Genomic DNA, 15,310 nt, shown 5'->3' with positions numbered 1-15,310 from the left:
CGTTTACTTGACCTCGGCATTAGTTAGAGGTGAGTGGTCAGCTTCACGCCCCTGCTGCTTTACCCCGTGGAAAAATTCCTCTGTAACCATTGGATAGGAGGTTGGGTGGGCCCCAAAGCCAGTGTGGACGACGTGGAGGAACGAAAATTATTGACCCTATCGGGACACGAACTCCGATCCCTCTGTTATCCACACCGTAGCCAGTCGCTATACCGACTATGCTATCCTTGTGAAAACTTGTGCTTGACAAAAATGTGCATTTCTCTTCAGTCTGTACAAGTCTCTTGACATAATGTTTACTCCGATGACTGGCGAGTTATGGTTGAGATGCGCACAGGAACTCGAGCAGGCCCTCATGGAGACCTAACCTGTGGTGCCCTTCGGTTTAAACCAAAATTCGAGAATGCTTCAGAAAACTTTAACTGAACCCCACATTTAAATTTAATGAAAATCCATTACTTATCGTGTCCGACTGAGTAGTAGCCACTTACTTCTTCGTACTTCGGAAGTCACTGTTTCAAATCTCGGGTAGAAGAGCGGCTGTCCTAACTGAGGGTTTTCATGGTTTTTCTCAGTTCCTCCATGCCGAGGTAGTACCTAAAATAAGGCCAGAACCCCCTCGTTTGTGTTAACTAACACAGTTATTAAATTAACCACAAATTTATACTCAGAATAAATAAAGCAACGAAATGACTGCAATGGGGGAACTAATGGGCGCAATTTTACAGCTTTTTGCAGTGAAAGCGCCCAAAATTAATAAAAAAAAAATAACCGATGAAACGTCAGACTAGTTTCCGAAAAGGAAAAATCTCTACAAAGCTGCATGTTTTTAACTCATGTATTGATGCAATAAGAAACACCATGAATGGTGTGTGACGGGCCGTCTCGCAGCTTCCCGTTTGTGCGCTGTCAAAATCAGTGCTCATGTTACAAAAGAACCGAAGCATAGTAGGCCTATTAATCTGTTGATTTTTGCTACATTTACCAAATAAATACGTTTAGACACTCAACTAAACTGATAGGCCGAAAACATTTTTGCTCCAGTCTTCTTTTTTTATTGCTAGTGGGGTGGGACTAAGTCCGTTGTACTGCGGCCATTTCTGGTCTATTGTACCAGCCCCGGATGATAGGTGAGGGTGATTGTGGAGTAATTGGTGGAATGAAGATTGGTAGGGGAAACCGAAATTCTCGGACAAAACCTGCCCCAGCGCCACTTTGTCCACCACAAATCCAACTTGACCAGCCCCGGGATCGAACCCGGGCCGCCGCAGTGGGAAGTCAGCGACTAACCGCTTGAGGTATGGCGCGGCCCATGCTCCAGTCTTAATAAGATTCGCCTCGTATCGAACTTTCATCCTGAAGAAATAAGTTGTGATTAGTCTGAGCGCATTAGTCTTGCTCTGGGTACTGACTAGTGGCGCTTCCTTGTGAACATAATAATGAACCTTCCGACTACAGACGAGGCGAGAACTTTCATGATCAACTGAGCGACCAGTGTAGTAGTTTCTGAAGAAGAAAGCTGACTAAATTGACTGATTGCTGACCTCGCCAGTACAGCGACACTTGGCTCCGAGTCCCAAGGGACTCTGCTTCTTGGAACTGGTTAATATTCAATCCCCCGTAAGCATAATCCGACCAAAAAGAGGACTGCTACGAGCTGATAGGTGGAAGGGTGCACGTAGAACGTTTAAATCCAAAGGTAAAACTAAAGGCAGACCATGGAGGCCCACAGCGATGTGAGACGTCGAGGCACCCACATTTTCTAAACAATCGTCTCATAGATGGCGGTGAGGTTGTCAACCTATTAGAGGCTGAGGCCACCACAGAGCCATAATGGCGCTGTGACGAATAGGTCAATTGAAAAATATAATGACCTCTTCTGGAATCGAACCCGCGACCTTCCAGCTTGTACAACTGTGTCTCAAATAACAACGCTACTGCGTGCGCCCGTTTAAGTGCATGCGACTGATAACAAAATTTGAAAACTGTCTAAAAACGTTCCTTGCCTGTTTGAGTTATTCAATGATCATGTTAATTTATTTAAAATTATTAACCAATTATAAATCAAGCGCTCAACGTGGCGGCCAACCTATATTTGTTTGTCTTACCGCGGTATCACCTACACATTCCTTCACATTGGAGATACAGCTCAGTACAGAATCTCTAAACCTTACCACCATAATTATAGAAACAGTGAGATTATAGAGCGCATTAAACTAATTTATTTCATACCGGTAGGCCCAGTATTGTTTGCTTTTTAAATGATATTTTGGAGAAAAATACATTATGAAATGACGCGCAAAACCACTAAATATGTATGTAATAACTCAACTTACTACACCCGGACATTGCAGAAAGCTGTACAGTAATTTCATTTGTTTCAATGAAGACATCCCAAGTTACTATGTTCGACTGTACGAGAACTATTTTTATTTTCAGCCATAAACGTCGCCAAGGTTTTTAAAGTAGTCGTTATGGTTGCAGGCAGTGGATGCAAGAACGTTCTCCTCCCCCTCCTATCCCCCCCCCCTACTTCTCACCTGTGTGGACTAAAGACTCACTACAACTTGTTTTCTGTTTGACAGTCCGAGAGTCTTCCTTTTGTATTATTTAAATAAATCTCCTTTCCTCGCACACAGCATCATCTTCCGTCCCCGCCGGCTCTGCTCCACCCCCGCCCAGTCCCCAGCACCGCCCCTTCAGCTTACCTGTCTCTGGAAAGTACACACTCTGGTTGAATCAGTCTTCGTTTAGTGGTCCTCATAACAGTCATTTCATCTTCTATTATTATTCTTATACCAGCCTTCAGAAAGAGTGTATGCGTCAAGGTTTTCTAAAAATTTGTACCAGCATTGCAACACCAACCCACACCTTTTTATTGAAGATGAATATTTTCTGAGACTTCTCGTTTCAGCCTGCAGTAACAATTTCATTTGCAATAAAACAAACCAGAAAATTTGACCACGCGTTTAGTTCTTTCTTAATATGACCGTACTTTTACAACAATTTACTATATCATCTTATTATTTTATTAAATTAAGCTCGAAGCGGTCCCCTGTTTTTCTTTTTTTAATGAGAAAATTCAGACGAGCAATCCATAAAAGTGGATGTCAATATTTTCGAGAGTTGTATGCAAAATGAAGTAAAAATATGCTATTAGGAAATAATAAATTAAAAATTCAAAACCTTAGTTATAGTTGTAAGATTTGAGGTTTTAACGGCGTTGACTATGAAGAATGCCGTCTTTTGGGATGTGACGCCGTGTAGATATCATAGATCATAGAATCATAGAAGATGATGAATGTGGAGCAGTCAGTGGAATGAAAATTGGCGGGGGTAACAGAAGTACTGGGAGGAAATTTGCTCCTGTGACACTTCGTCCACCACAAATCCCACAAGACCTGACCTGTAGATATATCTAGATGGCGCCACATCCCAGAAGACGTCATTTTTCTTAATTATAGTTCTACATTTTTTCACAAATATCAACAGAGTTGGAAATTAGAACTCCTCATAATCATCTTCAACACATTTATTCTACAGACACGAAAACAAAGCGACCTCTCTTTTCTAAGGAGTAGTGTTTAAAAAATTCGCCTTGTATGGGCGAATATGGAGAATATCCTTGCAATTGAATAAGTACGTAAAATATATCTGTCAATTTCTACTCCCTGCCTTCTCCACCTCCACCGTGAGTATGAAATGCAACTCCAGACTTTATATGTAAAATCGCGAATCGGTCTCTTCTTCACAAGAAATTACAGTGTGTTCGTGTGTCTATACGCGCGGTGATCTTGCGCCGCGACTGGGACCTCATTTTCGGCAGCCTGTTCTGCAAAGCCGGTCCTAGAGCACTGTACACACAGGGCAGCACAGAAAGTAGGGTGAGCTCGTTCCGTGATTTTCGTGACGGCCACTGTGCCATAACTGAAGTGTTCACTTTCCAGCCTATCCCATGTGAGGTTCGGAGTAGAAAACGTGGCACTGGGGCATGTCTTCTCAGTTAGTTTCTTGGGGTATGGTGAGACTGAGTCCACTTGGTAAGTCGGCCAGTAATTGGCCTACTGTAGCAGCCCCGAATCATAGATGATGATGAACGTGAAGCAGTCGGTGAAATGAGAATTAGCAGGGGAATCCGAAGTACTCGGAGAAAATCTGCCCCAGTGCCACTTAGTTCACCACAGATCCCACATAACTGACCTGGGCTCGTACCCGGGCCGCCGCGGTGGGAAGTCACTGACTAACCGCCTGGGCTATGGCAATGCTCTGGGGCATGGTTACTGTCGCAATAACTAGGTTGCAACCTGCCAAGTATCACTGAAGGAATGGTCCATACACATCTATGAGTTTCAACAGGCACTGGTGCAATAAACCAACCTGAGGCAGCAAGAGCAAGGGAATTATCATCGCCCTATTCCCATAATAACAAAAAGAAATCTCTGTAAATAGTTTTGAGGCTCATCCTACTCCTGCGACTAAAACACTTCATACATAGACTTCTTAAAATAAATATCAATGGTAACTATGACAGACACAATGTTCATTAGGAAAGTATAATTACAGTCATTCATTCATCAACGGCTCTAGAGTCTTTTGTTAGGCCCTGGCCTCTTCTTCAGCTTCTTAATCTTTTTTATAGAGACGGTAAGACCGTTGCCTAACCTAGCAACTGGTCACAGAGAACCCCGGTCCTACTATTGCTCGGCTCGGACGACATAGAAAACATAACCTCATCTACTGTTGCGTGTTGGACCGTGTTTACATAGCTGTTGCATGGCAGCGCGTTTATCAGATGTTACAACAATATTATTATCATCATCATTCTACAATTTTCGAGACAAAATAGGAAAACACGACGGGAAGAAGAAAAGAAACAGACATCTCAATTCGTGACCCAAGGCAACACGATCTCCTCTGTTACTACGCGTCGACTGAGCCCTTCAATCCGCTACGGTAACCAGTTGCTCCTGCTGGTATGAGCTTAGGGCGCCTAGACAGACATTTGCGTTCTACATTTGTTATCGGTGATATCGGCGAAAGGGGTGGGGCTTTGCCCTACAGGTAGTGTGGGGGAGCAGGGGCCGACTAACTCTTATCTCTCGCGTTCATTTCTTGCCTGACCCAGGGCCGTGCCATAACTCAGGTTAGCCGCCGGCTTCCCACCACGTCGATTCGAGTTGGATCCCTTTCAGGTCACATGCCATTAACTGTGGACAAAATGGGTTTGGGGAGGTTTTATCCGCGTTCATAAATATTCATTAATAATTCCACCGTCGAAGCTTATAGTTTCGATACTGACAAGCGATGTTACAGTAACATGACTGACAGAGCATGAAGCAGTTAGTGCTGAGGTCACAGTCACTGGTAGTATCCATGGAAAAGCAATGGTTAGATTTACAGAAAAGCATTAGTACATTAGCATTTTCATTTTTCCATGTCACTCAGACCGGTTCTGGGCCCACCCAGCCTCCTATCCAATGGGTACTGGAGGCTCTTTCACTGGGAGCAAAGCGGTCAGAGCGCGAAGTTGACCTCTCACTTTTAGCTAGTGCCGAGGTCAACATCCACTCCACCATACGCCTTCACGGCGTAGTGCTTAAATAGTTAAGCATAGGGGCAACTTTACCTTTTTTATCTTGTGGAATTTTACGCTATTCCGAACTCAGTTCATCCTCAGACAGCCTTGTGTTCTACTAGTTAATGTACCAGTCTGACATTCGGGTGGTGCTGTGTTTGATCCCAGCTGTCACTAAACGTAACATAATAAAAAATAATCTTTCAGTGTGACGACATCCAATAAGTGCAGCAAACTCCCGAAACGTCAACTCTGTCGAATGTAATATTAGTACACCACAAGAAACTAAATTCTGGTTATATGACCCGCAGTTTCAACACTTTTTTTTTTCAGAGGACACGATTCTGAACCATATAGGTCCTGTTCGCAGCTTCAGCAATCTGTTTCCTTAAGATTCATTGTAATACTAGAAATCCAGTTTCTTATTATTGCTAGTGGGGTGGGACTAGGTCCCTTGTACTGCGGCCACTTCTGGTCTATTGTACCAGCCCCAGATGATAGGTGAGGGTGATTGTGGAGCAATTGGTGGAATGAAGATTGGCAGGGAAAACAGAAGTACCCGGAAAAACCTGCCCCAGAGCCACTTTGTCGACCACAAATCCCACTTGACCAGAACCGGGATCGAACCCGGGCCGCCGCGGTGGAAAGCCAGCGACTAACGGTTGAGCTATGGCGCTGCCAGAAATCCAGTCAATCCATGTCATTCAACAGATCGCTTTCCAGATAGTTTCCCAACCACAATCCTATACGATTTCTTTTATCTTTTGTCCGTACTAAATGTCCGAATGCCTCTGTGGTCTAGTGGTCAGAGTTCCTGGATACAGATCCCGAGGTCCCGGGTTCGATTCCCGGCGCTACAAGATTTTCTGAGAAGTAGTGGGTCTGGAACGGGGTACACTCAGCCTCGTGATTATGATTTATTTCAAGGAAATAGCGGCTCCGGTCTAGAAAACCGAGATTAACGGCCGTGGGGATCCGTTGCGGTGACCACGCGACACCCTCTATCCGCAAAAGTTGGCACTAACTTCGCCGCCAAGCGGCGGTCGCTCGGTCGGTATAGTTCACTTGCGGACTACAGACCATGGAATTTGTTTTTTGTACTAAATGTCCAGTGTATTGCCTGAAACTCCTTTACACTTCCCTTAGAATATTAAAAGCCATTTACAGCTTATGAAGTCCATGTGTGATAGTTTAAACTGTCCCAGTACTGGGACCGGTGACGTGTGCTACTCTTGACTGAAGACGGCTCGGTCTTTCCCACGCCCGCAGCATGCCGCGTCATGGCACACTTATAGACAGAACGACCGACACGCTCCGACAGACATGCAGTTCTGGATGCAGAGATCCACAATGACGCACAGTAGGCGTGCTACGATTCGATCCGCTGATCTTCGAACAGAACCCGTGAACAACATGGAGCCGGGATAGCGACTGGCTACGGGCGGAACGGAGTTCGAGGTCCCGTAGGGTCAAGAATTCTCCACGTCGTCCAGACCGGCTCTGGGGCCCACCCAACCTCCCATCCAATGGGTACCAGCGGATCTTTCCCTCGGGGTAAAGCAGCAGGGACGTGAGGCTGACTACCCACCTCCAACTAATGCCGAGGTCAAGAAAATGTGGATCTATATATCCATCCTCCATACGCCTTCATGGAGTAGGGCTTACTTAAGCACAGGGTCAAATTTACCTTTTTTCCCCCTAAACAACAATACTGATATTTTTATTTTTTACTGCTGCTGCTTATACTACTACTACTACCACCACCACCATCATTATTATTACTGCTGATGCTGATTATGGTGGTAAAATATAGTTCAGGTTCGAGTCCAGTAGTTATCTCTGGTATGGCAACGATTAATCTTCAGGTTTTGCTACCAGATCACTAGTTAGTGATATTCACATGAGTAGATAATTACTTTGGTGAAGGTGTGCAGACGAAACATATTGTACTGGCAGAGTAAATAATTAAATGTATTGTGAAAATTTGGGAAGTACCACACAAACATGNTAATAATCGTCACCAAAATGCAGGGCAAAATCATGACATAAAGATAGGAAACAGATATTTTGAAAATGTGGCACAGTTCAGATATTTGGGAACGATGATAACAAATCAGAACTTGAAGAAATTAAGAGGAGATTGAATCCTGGTAGCGTTTGCTACCATTCAGTCCAGAACCTTTTGTCTTCTCGTCTGTTGTCCAAAAACATAAAAATTAGAATAATCAAAACTATAATTTTGCCTGTGGTTCGGTATCGGTGTGAAACTTGGTCTCTGACATTAAGGGAGGAACATAGACTGAGGGTGTTTGAGAACAGGGTGTTGAGGAGAATATTTGGAGCGAAGAGAGATGAAGTGACAGGAGGTTGGAGAAAACTGCATAATGAGGAGCTTCATAATTTGTACTCTTCTCCAAGTATAATTAGAATAATCAAGTCAAGGAGAATGAGGTGGGCAGGTCATGTAGCACGAATGGGGGAGACGAGGAATGCGTATAGGATATTGATGGGAAGTCCAGAAGGAAAGAGACCACAGGGAAGACCAAGGCGTAGGTGGGTGGACAATATTAGAATAGATCTTAGAGAGATAGGATGGGATCGGACGGATTGGATAGATCTGACTCAGGATAGGGACCAGTGGAAGGCTCTTGTGAACACGGTAATGAACCTTCGGATTCCATAAAATGCTGAGAAATTCTTGAGTAGCTGCAGAATTGGCGGCTCCTCCAGAATGACTCAGCTGCATGAGTAAGTAAGTAAGTAAGTATTAATAATAATACAACGATAGCAGTAATACCTGTGTATACTCGTAGTTCCCAAGTCTAGTGAAAGATTCACTGTACGTCTTCATGACTGTTTATTTGGGGAAGAAACGTCGGAATTATGTCTGCGGCGAATCCGCATTGATGGAAGATAAATCCTAACAAGAACTGTCAGAGTCTGCAGAAACAATAACAGATATACAGCGCAACAGAAACCTTATGGCTAACAAGATGAAGTACAGAACATTTCTAGAATGAAAGACGGTAATCAATAAATATATAGCAGACTTTACGGGCGCTTTGCTAGTTAAATTAATGGGGACAGGTATACAACAAGTATCAAACCAGAGAAACCTGAAACCAGATTAACAACGTCCTTCTTGGAAAGAACTGTAGAAGAACGAGTTAGAAATTGTCGTAGTACCACCCCTTGTACTGTCTTCTATTTCTGGTGAGGACGTTCTTCACCTCGGGTGAGCTTGTCGTACCGTCAGAGAACACCGTCAGTTTGCTGAGTGATTTAGGCGGCTAGCTGAGGCCACGCAGTACAACCTGTCGCTGCGGATTCCTGTCGGCCCTCACCCGCTATCTCTCATCAGCAAGTCTGCGTGTGTCTTCGCCAGCGTCATTCACTACCATTGTCTGTCTGAAGTGATAGAACCATGTCTACAGAAAAAAAATAGCGACAGTACAGGGATTCTTGAATTCTATTCAGTCCTGTTTAGTGTCTAGTTACTTATTTATGGTTTATTTAGCATCGCTGTCAGTAGATCTGGCTCCTTAGCGTCCAAAAATGAAGTCTGATTACTGAATAATGGCGCTGGAAATGGTAGGGAAGCATGCGATCGTGGAAGAACTGAAAAAATCACGAAAACAAACAGGAAAGCAGGTCAACGGGGTCGAGGTTTGAACTCAGGACCTCCAGAACATGAACCAAATTTGCTGATGAATCGAATACGATTATTTGTCCTGTTCAAGTGTCAAAATATGACAGTCTTGAACCAGAATCACAATTTATTAATACTTATCTTATTTTACGATATATATATATTGCGACTGAGAAGCTATGTAACGGGGAATGAGACGGGAAGCAGCTCATGAAAGCTGAGCACGTAAAGATCTACAAATAGGAGCTCGTGGCATATCTTCAAGTAGTATGCTGGCATCTGATTTGCGACTGAGAAAACCCAGGAAATAATTTCAGTTATGAAAGCTGGGAATATGCTTAAAATTCGAACCGAGTACCTTCCAAATAATAGTTGAGAGGTTTCAGAATGTTGAAAAGGTTGTGACGATATTGATAATGTTGGACAGAGCCATCATTATGATGATAATTATAAAGAAGTGCTATTATAATTCTGAAGAATTCTATTCATCCCGTACAAAGCAGTAGTTCGCCGAAAGACAGTTGAAGTTTCGTAAGATTCCGGGTTGGGAAAGAAACCAAAGAAGAATTAGAGAGCAGGCTCAGCTGGCTCATCTCCTTAGTGCCGACAGTTCTGGTTCAGTGGGCAGTAACCTTGCTTCGTGGCCGCGCCATAACTCAAGCGGTTAGTCGCTGACTTCCCACCGCGGCGGCCCGGGTTCGATCCCGGGTCTAGTCTAGTGGGATTTGTGGTGGACAAAGTGGCGCTGGGGCAGGTTTTCTCCGAGTACTTCGGTTACCCCTGCCAATCTTCATTCCACCAAATTCTCCATCATCACAATCACCCGGGGCAGGCTACAATAGGCCAATCAATGGCCGCCGTTCCGAGTGGACCCAGTTGGACTCCACCCCCCACTAAGAGAGAAAACCCCTGCTTCATAGTCAACAGGTATCGGGTTCAAATTCAACCCGTATACCGACTACTTTGACTTAGACCTTACGTAATTTCTTTCGGATCCTTCAAGACAAACGCCAGGGTAGTACCTCAAGTTAGGCAACGCCCACTTACTTCCACATACTTCCCAATTTATTACTCACTAATCAACTATATATACTTGAGGTGCTATTCAGAATTTACCTGGGAGTAATGGGTATCCCGCCCAAAATTCGACCCGGTCACCCATCGAATCAAACCAGAAGTGTTATCGATCAAGCCATCGGTCTAAGTTCTTGTTATTTTACTACTGTTTTGGGGCTGATGTCAATACGTAACATTTCTTGTAAGCTTGCTCTGGTTCATATGACTCAATAGTTATCATAAACTATGCATATTTTTTATGGAGGTTGGTGTGAAGAACATTTTTAGCCTAGGTCAAAGCAAATAGACGAGAGGATTGTGTTAAGTGGCTAGTATATTTAAATAGAGTTCCTGGACTCCTGCCGACATGCCATTTGCATGTGATAGGTCCAGGCTGGTCTTCAGATGTATGAAGGCCAGGTTCAGAATTCTTTTCGACCATGAACTGCTTTTCTTTTTGCAGTGATTGCCTATACCAATGTCATCATCAGTGGCAAAACAGCCCTTTCTGAACTGCCAGAGTAGACCATCTGCCTTTTACTTCTTTGGATTTCACAACAATAATTTCTTTACAGAGCAAGGTCGCCAGTCCAACCCCCATTCTGGAAGACCAGGTCTCTATGCATGTCCACCAGTAACAGGGTAACCCAGTTATACCCCCAGGCACACACTTTCCCTTTTCGTCTTCTCCTATGACTAGTAGGATTAGGTAGAGGTGTTCTAACCGGCTTCCACACGGCAACTGTCCTGATGCTACCACTCATGGAGCTGAGCCGTCCTTGAGAAGCCGCCAATTGTGTACCTACTTTCCAGCACTTTACGGAAGCCGAAAGGTTCATTACCGTGTTCACAAGAGCCCTCCACTGGTCACTATCATGAGCCAGATCAGTCCAATCCATACCATCCCATCCTCTCTTTAAGATATTTTAATATTATTACGTATATCAGCCATTAAAAAAAAGTAAAAGTATCCCTGTAACAGGCCGTAGAGGTCCATAGGGTTGTGAGATGTTAAGGTTCCCGTATTTTCTAAACCAGGCATGTCCAACACGTCGATCGCGGGACGATATTTGGTCGATCACATAGGCCTGTAAGGAAATTATACGTGAAAAGCTTGTAAATTCACTTGTAATATAAAATAAGAAAGATATCATACCTACTATTCAAGATCTTTAACTATCAAGAAACGCCATTGTGCGGCGAATAGAAATGATGTGTGGAAACATAACTGAACAGTTGTTGACAGATGTTTCCAATTGTGTTGCTGTCTCCCTCCAACTGGCTGAAGCTACAGACATCAGACACAGCCCAGTTACTGGTTGCTTTTACAACATCAGGTGTCGTGTTATTTTTACCAATATTTTTGCTTAAAGCGAGGTACGACGATAGGAGGGGGTGGTAGATCACTGCCAGTTTTGACACTAAAAAGTCGATCACAACCTGTTTGAAGTTGGACATACCTGCTCTAGACAATCGGCTCACAGATGGCGGTAAGGTTGTCAGCCTTACGTGCCGGCCGCCCTTTACTCCAAGAAATATTCCGCATGGCCATAATGCGGCTGAAAGGCTTAGGTCAATTGAAAAAACCCCAATGACCTCATCGGGATTTGAACCCGCGATCTTCCGGCTTGTAGCATAGATGACGCTAGCTAGATACTAAAACCCTTAATGCTTTCTCTCTAGATCAGCCTTCTAAAATACGCATATAACAATCTGTAACTAACGAACTTCATGGAGTTCAGCCTTTTTTAAGAAGCCCCGAGTTGTGCAGCTACTCAAGAAATTCCAACATTTCATGGAACCCGAAAGTTATTTCAAATCAAAATCACATGTTGAACACATACAGAAATCGCACTTTACATCTGTTTCGTTTCTTTCGAGTTCCATTGTCACCTGTCTGAATGGTCATTGCTTTACAATGTCCACTGTTGCAGTGTTTGTTCACGTACAAACGAAAGGATCGAACTATGTACTGTACTGTACACGTAGAGTAATTAACCTTGGCACTACAGCCCCAGTGGGCCTAGGCCTACCTCCATGAACTTTTCCGTTCACTTCGGGTTTTCTAGATCTTACACATTCGGTAGGACTCCTTGGGCCGGTGATCAGCTCGTCGCAAGGCCTGTACCTAAACACAGGACAAAAACACATACACACACCAAACATCCATACCTTGTGTGGGATTCGAACCCAGGATCCCGGTTTCCGAAGGAGCGGAGATAGTACATATGCCTTAGACCGCTCGGCTACCGTAACCAACATTGATCTTATTACTGTCTTGAAAACATGGATGCAGGTTCATATTCAAAATCATTGCGGAGTGTGCTTTATGGGAGCGCCTACGTAGATTAGAGAGGAGAGGAGAAATTGATACCAAAATGAGTCTTATGAAGAGAGGTTGTATAAATCGGAGGTGCGTGTAAGTAGTTCGCGATCATTTTCACCGGAGTTCCTTGGAACTTCCGGTTGTTGCACTAGATAATTAGATCCCACATCTTCCTTTTCCTTATAGCATTTCAAACGGTATGTCTACTATTCTGATAAGTTTCCTACATGGAGACCTTGTCCAGTCCTGTGACGTATTTCTATACCATATCCGGAGAGAAGATACAACAAGTGAATCGACTTTTTACTGTGGACATTCAGCAAATACCGCTCTCCAGTTAACACTCCTTGTCTCGTGGCCAACTCCATGTCCTGAGCCCTGTGAGCAGTTCTGTTTGTATAAAAGAAGGCTCGCATGCACAAAACACATGTAACCGGATTTTGAAACCATGAAGCAAACAAGACCTCATAGTCTGCACACATGTATAACATTTAAAACAACCATGTCGAAATTATTATACCTAAAAATAGATGAAATGCTATTGTCACGTGGTATGGAGTGTGGCTCTCGACGGGGTTATGGATTGGATATTGCATTTATTGACCGCGTATTCACACGACTCGGAACTACAAGTAATTACAGCGCGACCGCTGGAATATAACGCCGTGGAGTGCGTTGAAAATTAACCGACATTTCGGAGTAACATGTGACATCAATCTTCAGGGTCAAAGCAAGAAATCAGCACGAAACAGATAGCAAGCATAGCTCTGTTTGCTGCCTGCTTCATGTTGGTTTCTTGCTTGGATTATTCATCGACTTTCAAGATGGAGGCGACATGTTCCTCAGAAACGTCGGTTGATTTTCAAAGAAACTATACGGTTTTATATTCCAGAAGACAGGACCTTTCATACTCACCTCTGCCAGAGCCTGCTAGGCAACAGGTGTGTAAACACATTCCCGCAAACACACGTGCACGCGACAATAGGACATCCACTGCTAGGTAACGGACCAGTAAACACGCATTCTTGACAACAGAAGGCGGAGTTTTCCGTTGAGTCCGTGTAAAGTGGTCATAGGAAGTGTTCGGCAGAACAGGAGACGCAGAAGCAGAGTAGCAGGGCGTAGAGAACGGTAGTCGGAAGAGAATTCGGTCGAGTTCTGGAGATGGCAGTCGAAGGTGACTGAGATGAAATGGTAAGCAAGGATGTGGGCCGTGCAAAGAAGACTTCACTTGTGATTTGAGGTTACAGTGAGACTAATAAATCCGTTGCCAGGATACGACTAGTAAAGACTGGGAATCCTTGTGCGTGTCCAGCGGTGAACTGGAAGGAGCGTAGAATTGCGACAGCTTTGCACTGCCGGTAGTCCCTAACTGTGTGAATGTATAAGGTGCAATAAATCCTATCATCCAATAAAACTCCCGTCTTATAAGTCACCCCTACACATGACAATACAAATGCAGTATTTTCCTGTTCATGTTTTTCTTATTGCAATGAGGTCCCCCGATAACAGCGAGATTGGACCACATCTGTTGGGTCCTTGCGTGGATCTGCTTACATGAACGCTGTCAGCGTCTCTTGTAACTACATCTTGTCATCTGATGTATACTCACTCAATAACATCTGATCAGCTGAGGTTGAATGAAAACAGGAGCGAGTCTGACTATGACATCATTCCGCTACAGTCCGCTGGCTAGCGAGCCTGCAGTACACGGACCGTGGGAATCGGGTGCAGACTGCAATGACCACAGGAAAGAGTAGCGGGGGGGGAGGCCCTCATTGAACATGCCTCGCCACGCTGTACCGCCACTGCACACGCTGTGCATGCTGATCATTCACGTCTATCCTTGCTTGTTTCCTCCAAGTGCAAAGCCGTCATCGTGTTACACATGTATGGGGCACGGCCCAATCTTAATCTTTGAAATTATTATTCCAAGAAGATGATGTGTCTGGGACCTAAACCGAAATGTTGTCACTGAATTCCTCATTTCTTAAGTTGAATCTTATGCTTAACAAAGACTAAAATCGTGTTTCTAAAATCATAATTTCCGGACGTCGCCCTGTGTGGAATAAAACATGAATTCTGTTTCCGAAATTCTTATCCATGGACTTTGATGTGTCCGAGACAAAATCCAGAATCCAGTCTGTGTAACTGCTGTCCCTAGAAGTTGACCTGCCTGAAAAAATCTCCAAAATCTTTCCTCTGGTTTTTCAGAAAAAAAAAAACTCCGTGACCTGTAGTCCGCAAACGAACTATACCGACCGAGCGACCGCCGCTTGTCGGCGAAGTTAGTGCCAACTTTTGGTCACCGCAACGAATCACCATGGCCGTTGATTTCGGTTTTCTAGACCGGAGTCGCTATTTCCTTGAAATAGCTCCTAAATTATTCTCACGAGGCTGAGTGGACCCCGTTCCAGACCCACTACTTCTCAGAAAATGTGGTAGCGCCGGGAATCGAACCCGGGACCTCTGGATCTGTAGCCAGGAACTCTGACCACTAGACCACAGATTTTACTCCAACCAGATATAAAGGCGAAACTAGGAATTTTAAGACCACATTGCGGCCGGCTCGTAGGGCTGACAACCTTGCTGCCACTATGAGCCGATTGTCTAGAAAATGTGGGAAACTCAATGTATCACATTCCTATGGGCCTCCACGGCTTGTTACAGGGATCCCTTTACATACTTACTTACTTATATTTCT

The 15,310-nt window shown here is 44.2% G+C and overlaps 1 protein-coding gene and 1 long non-coding RNA gene across 2 annotated transcripts in view; one reads left to right on the top strand and one right to left on the bottom strand.

The window, feature by feature from the left end:
• The window catches only part of LOC117282773, a 188,064-nt gene that overhangs the window by 23,521 nt on the left and 149,233 nt on the right, over window positions 1–15,310 (top strand). The window lies entirely within an intron of this gene.
• LOC111870270 (protein jagged-1b) overlaps window positions 1–15,310 on the bottom strand; it is a 330,686-nt gene that overhangs the window by 266,220 nt on the left and 49,156 nt on the right. The gene's annotated exons all lie outside the window — the stretch shown is intronic.

Source organism: Cryptotermes secundus, unplaced genomic scaffold, assembly GCF_002891405.2.
Source record: "Cryptotermes secundus unplaced genomic scaffold, Csec_1.0 scaffold94, whole genome shotgun sequence".
Taxonomy (NCBI): Eukaryota; Metazoa; Arthropoda; class Insecta; order Blattodea; family Kalotermitidae; genus Cryptotermes; species Cryptotermes secundus.
This window is presented reverse-complemented; position numbering and strand designations above follow the sequence as displayed.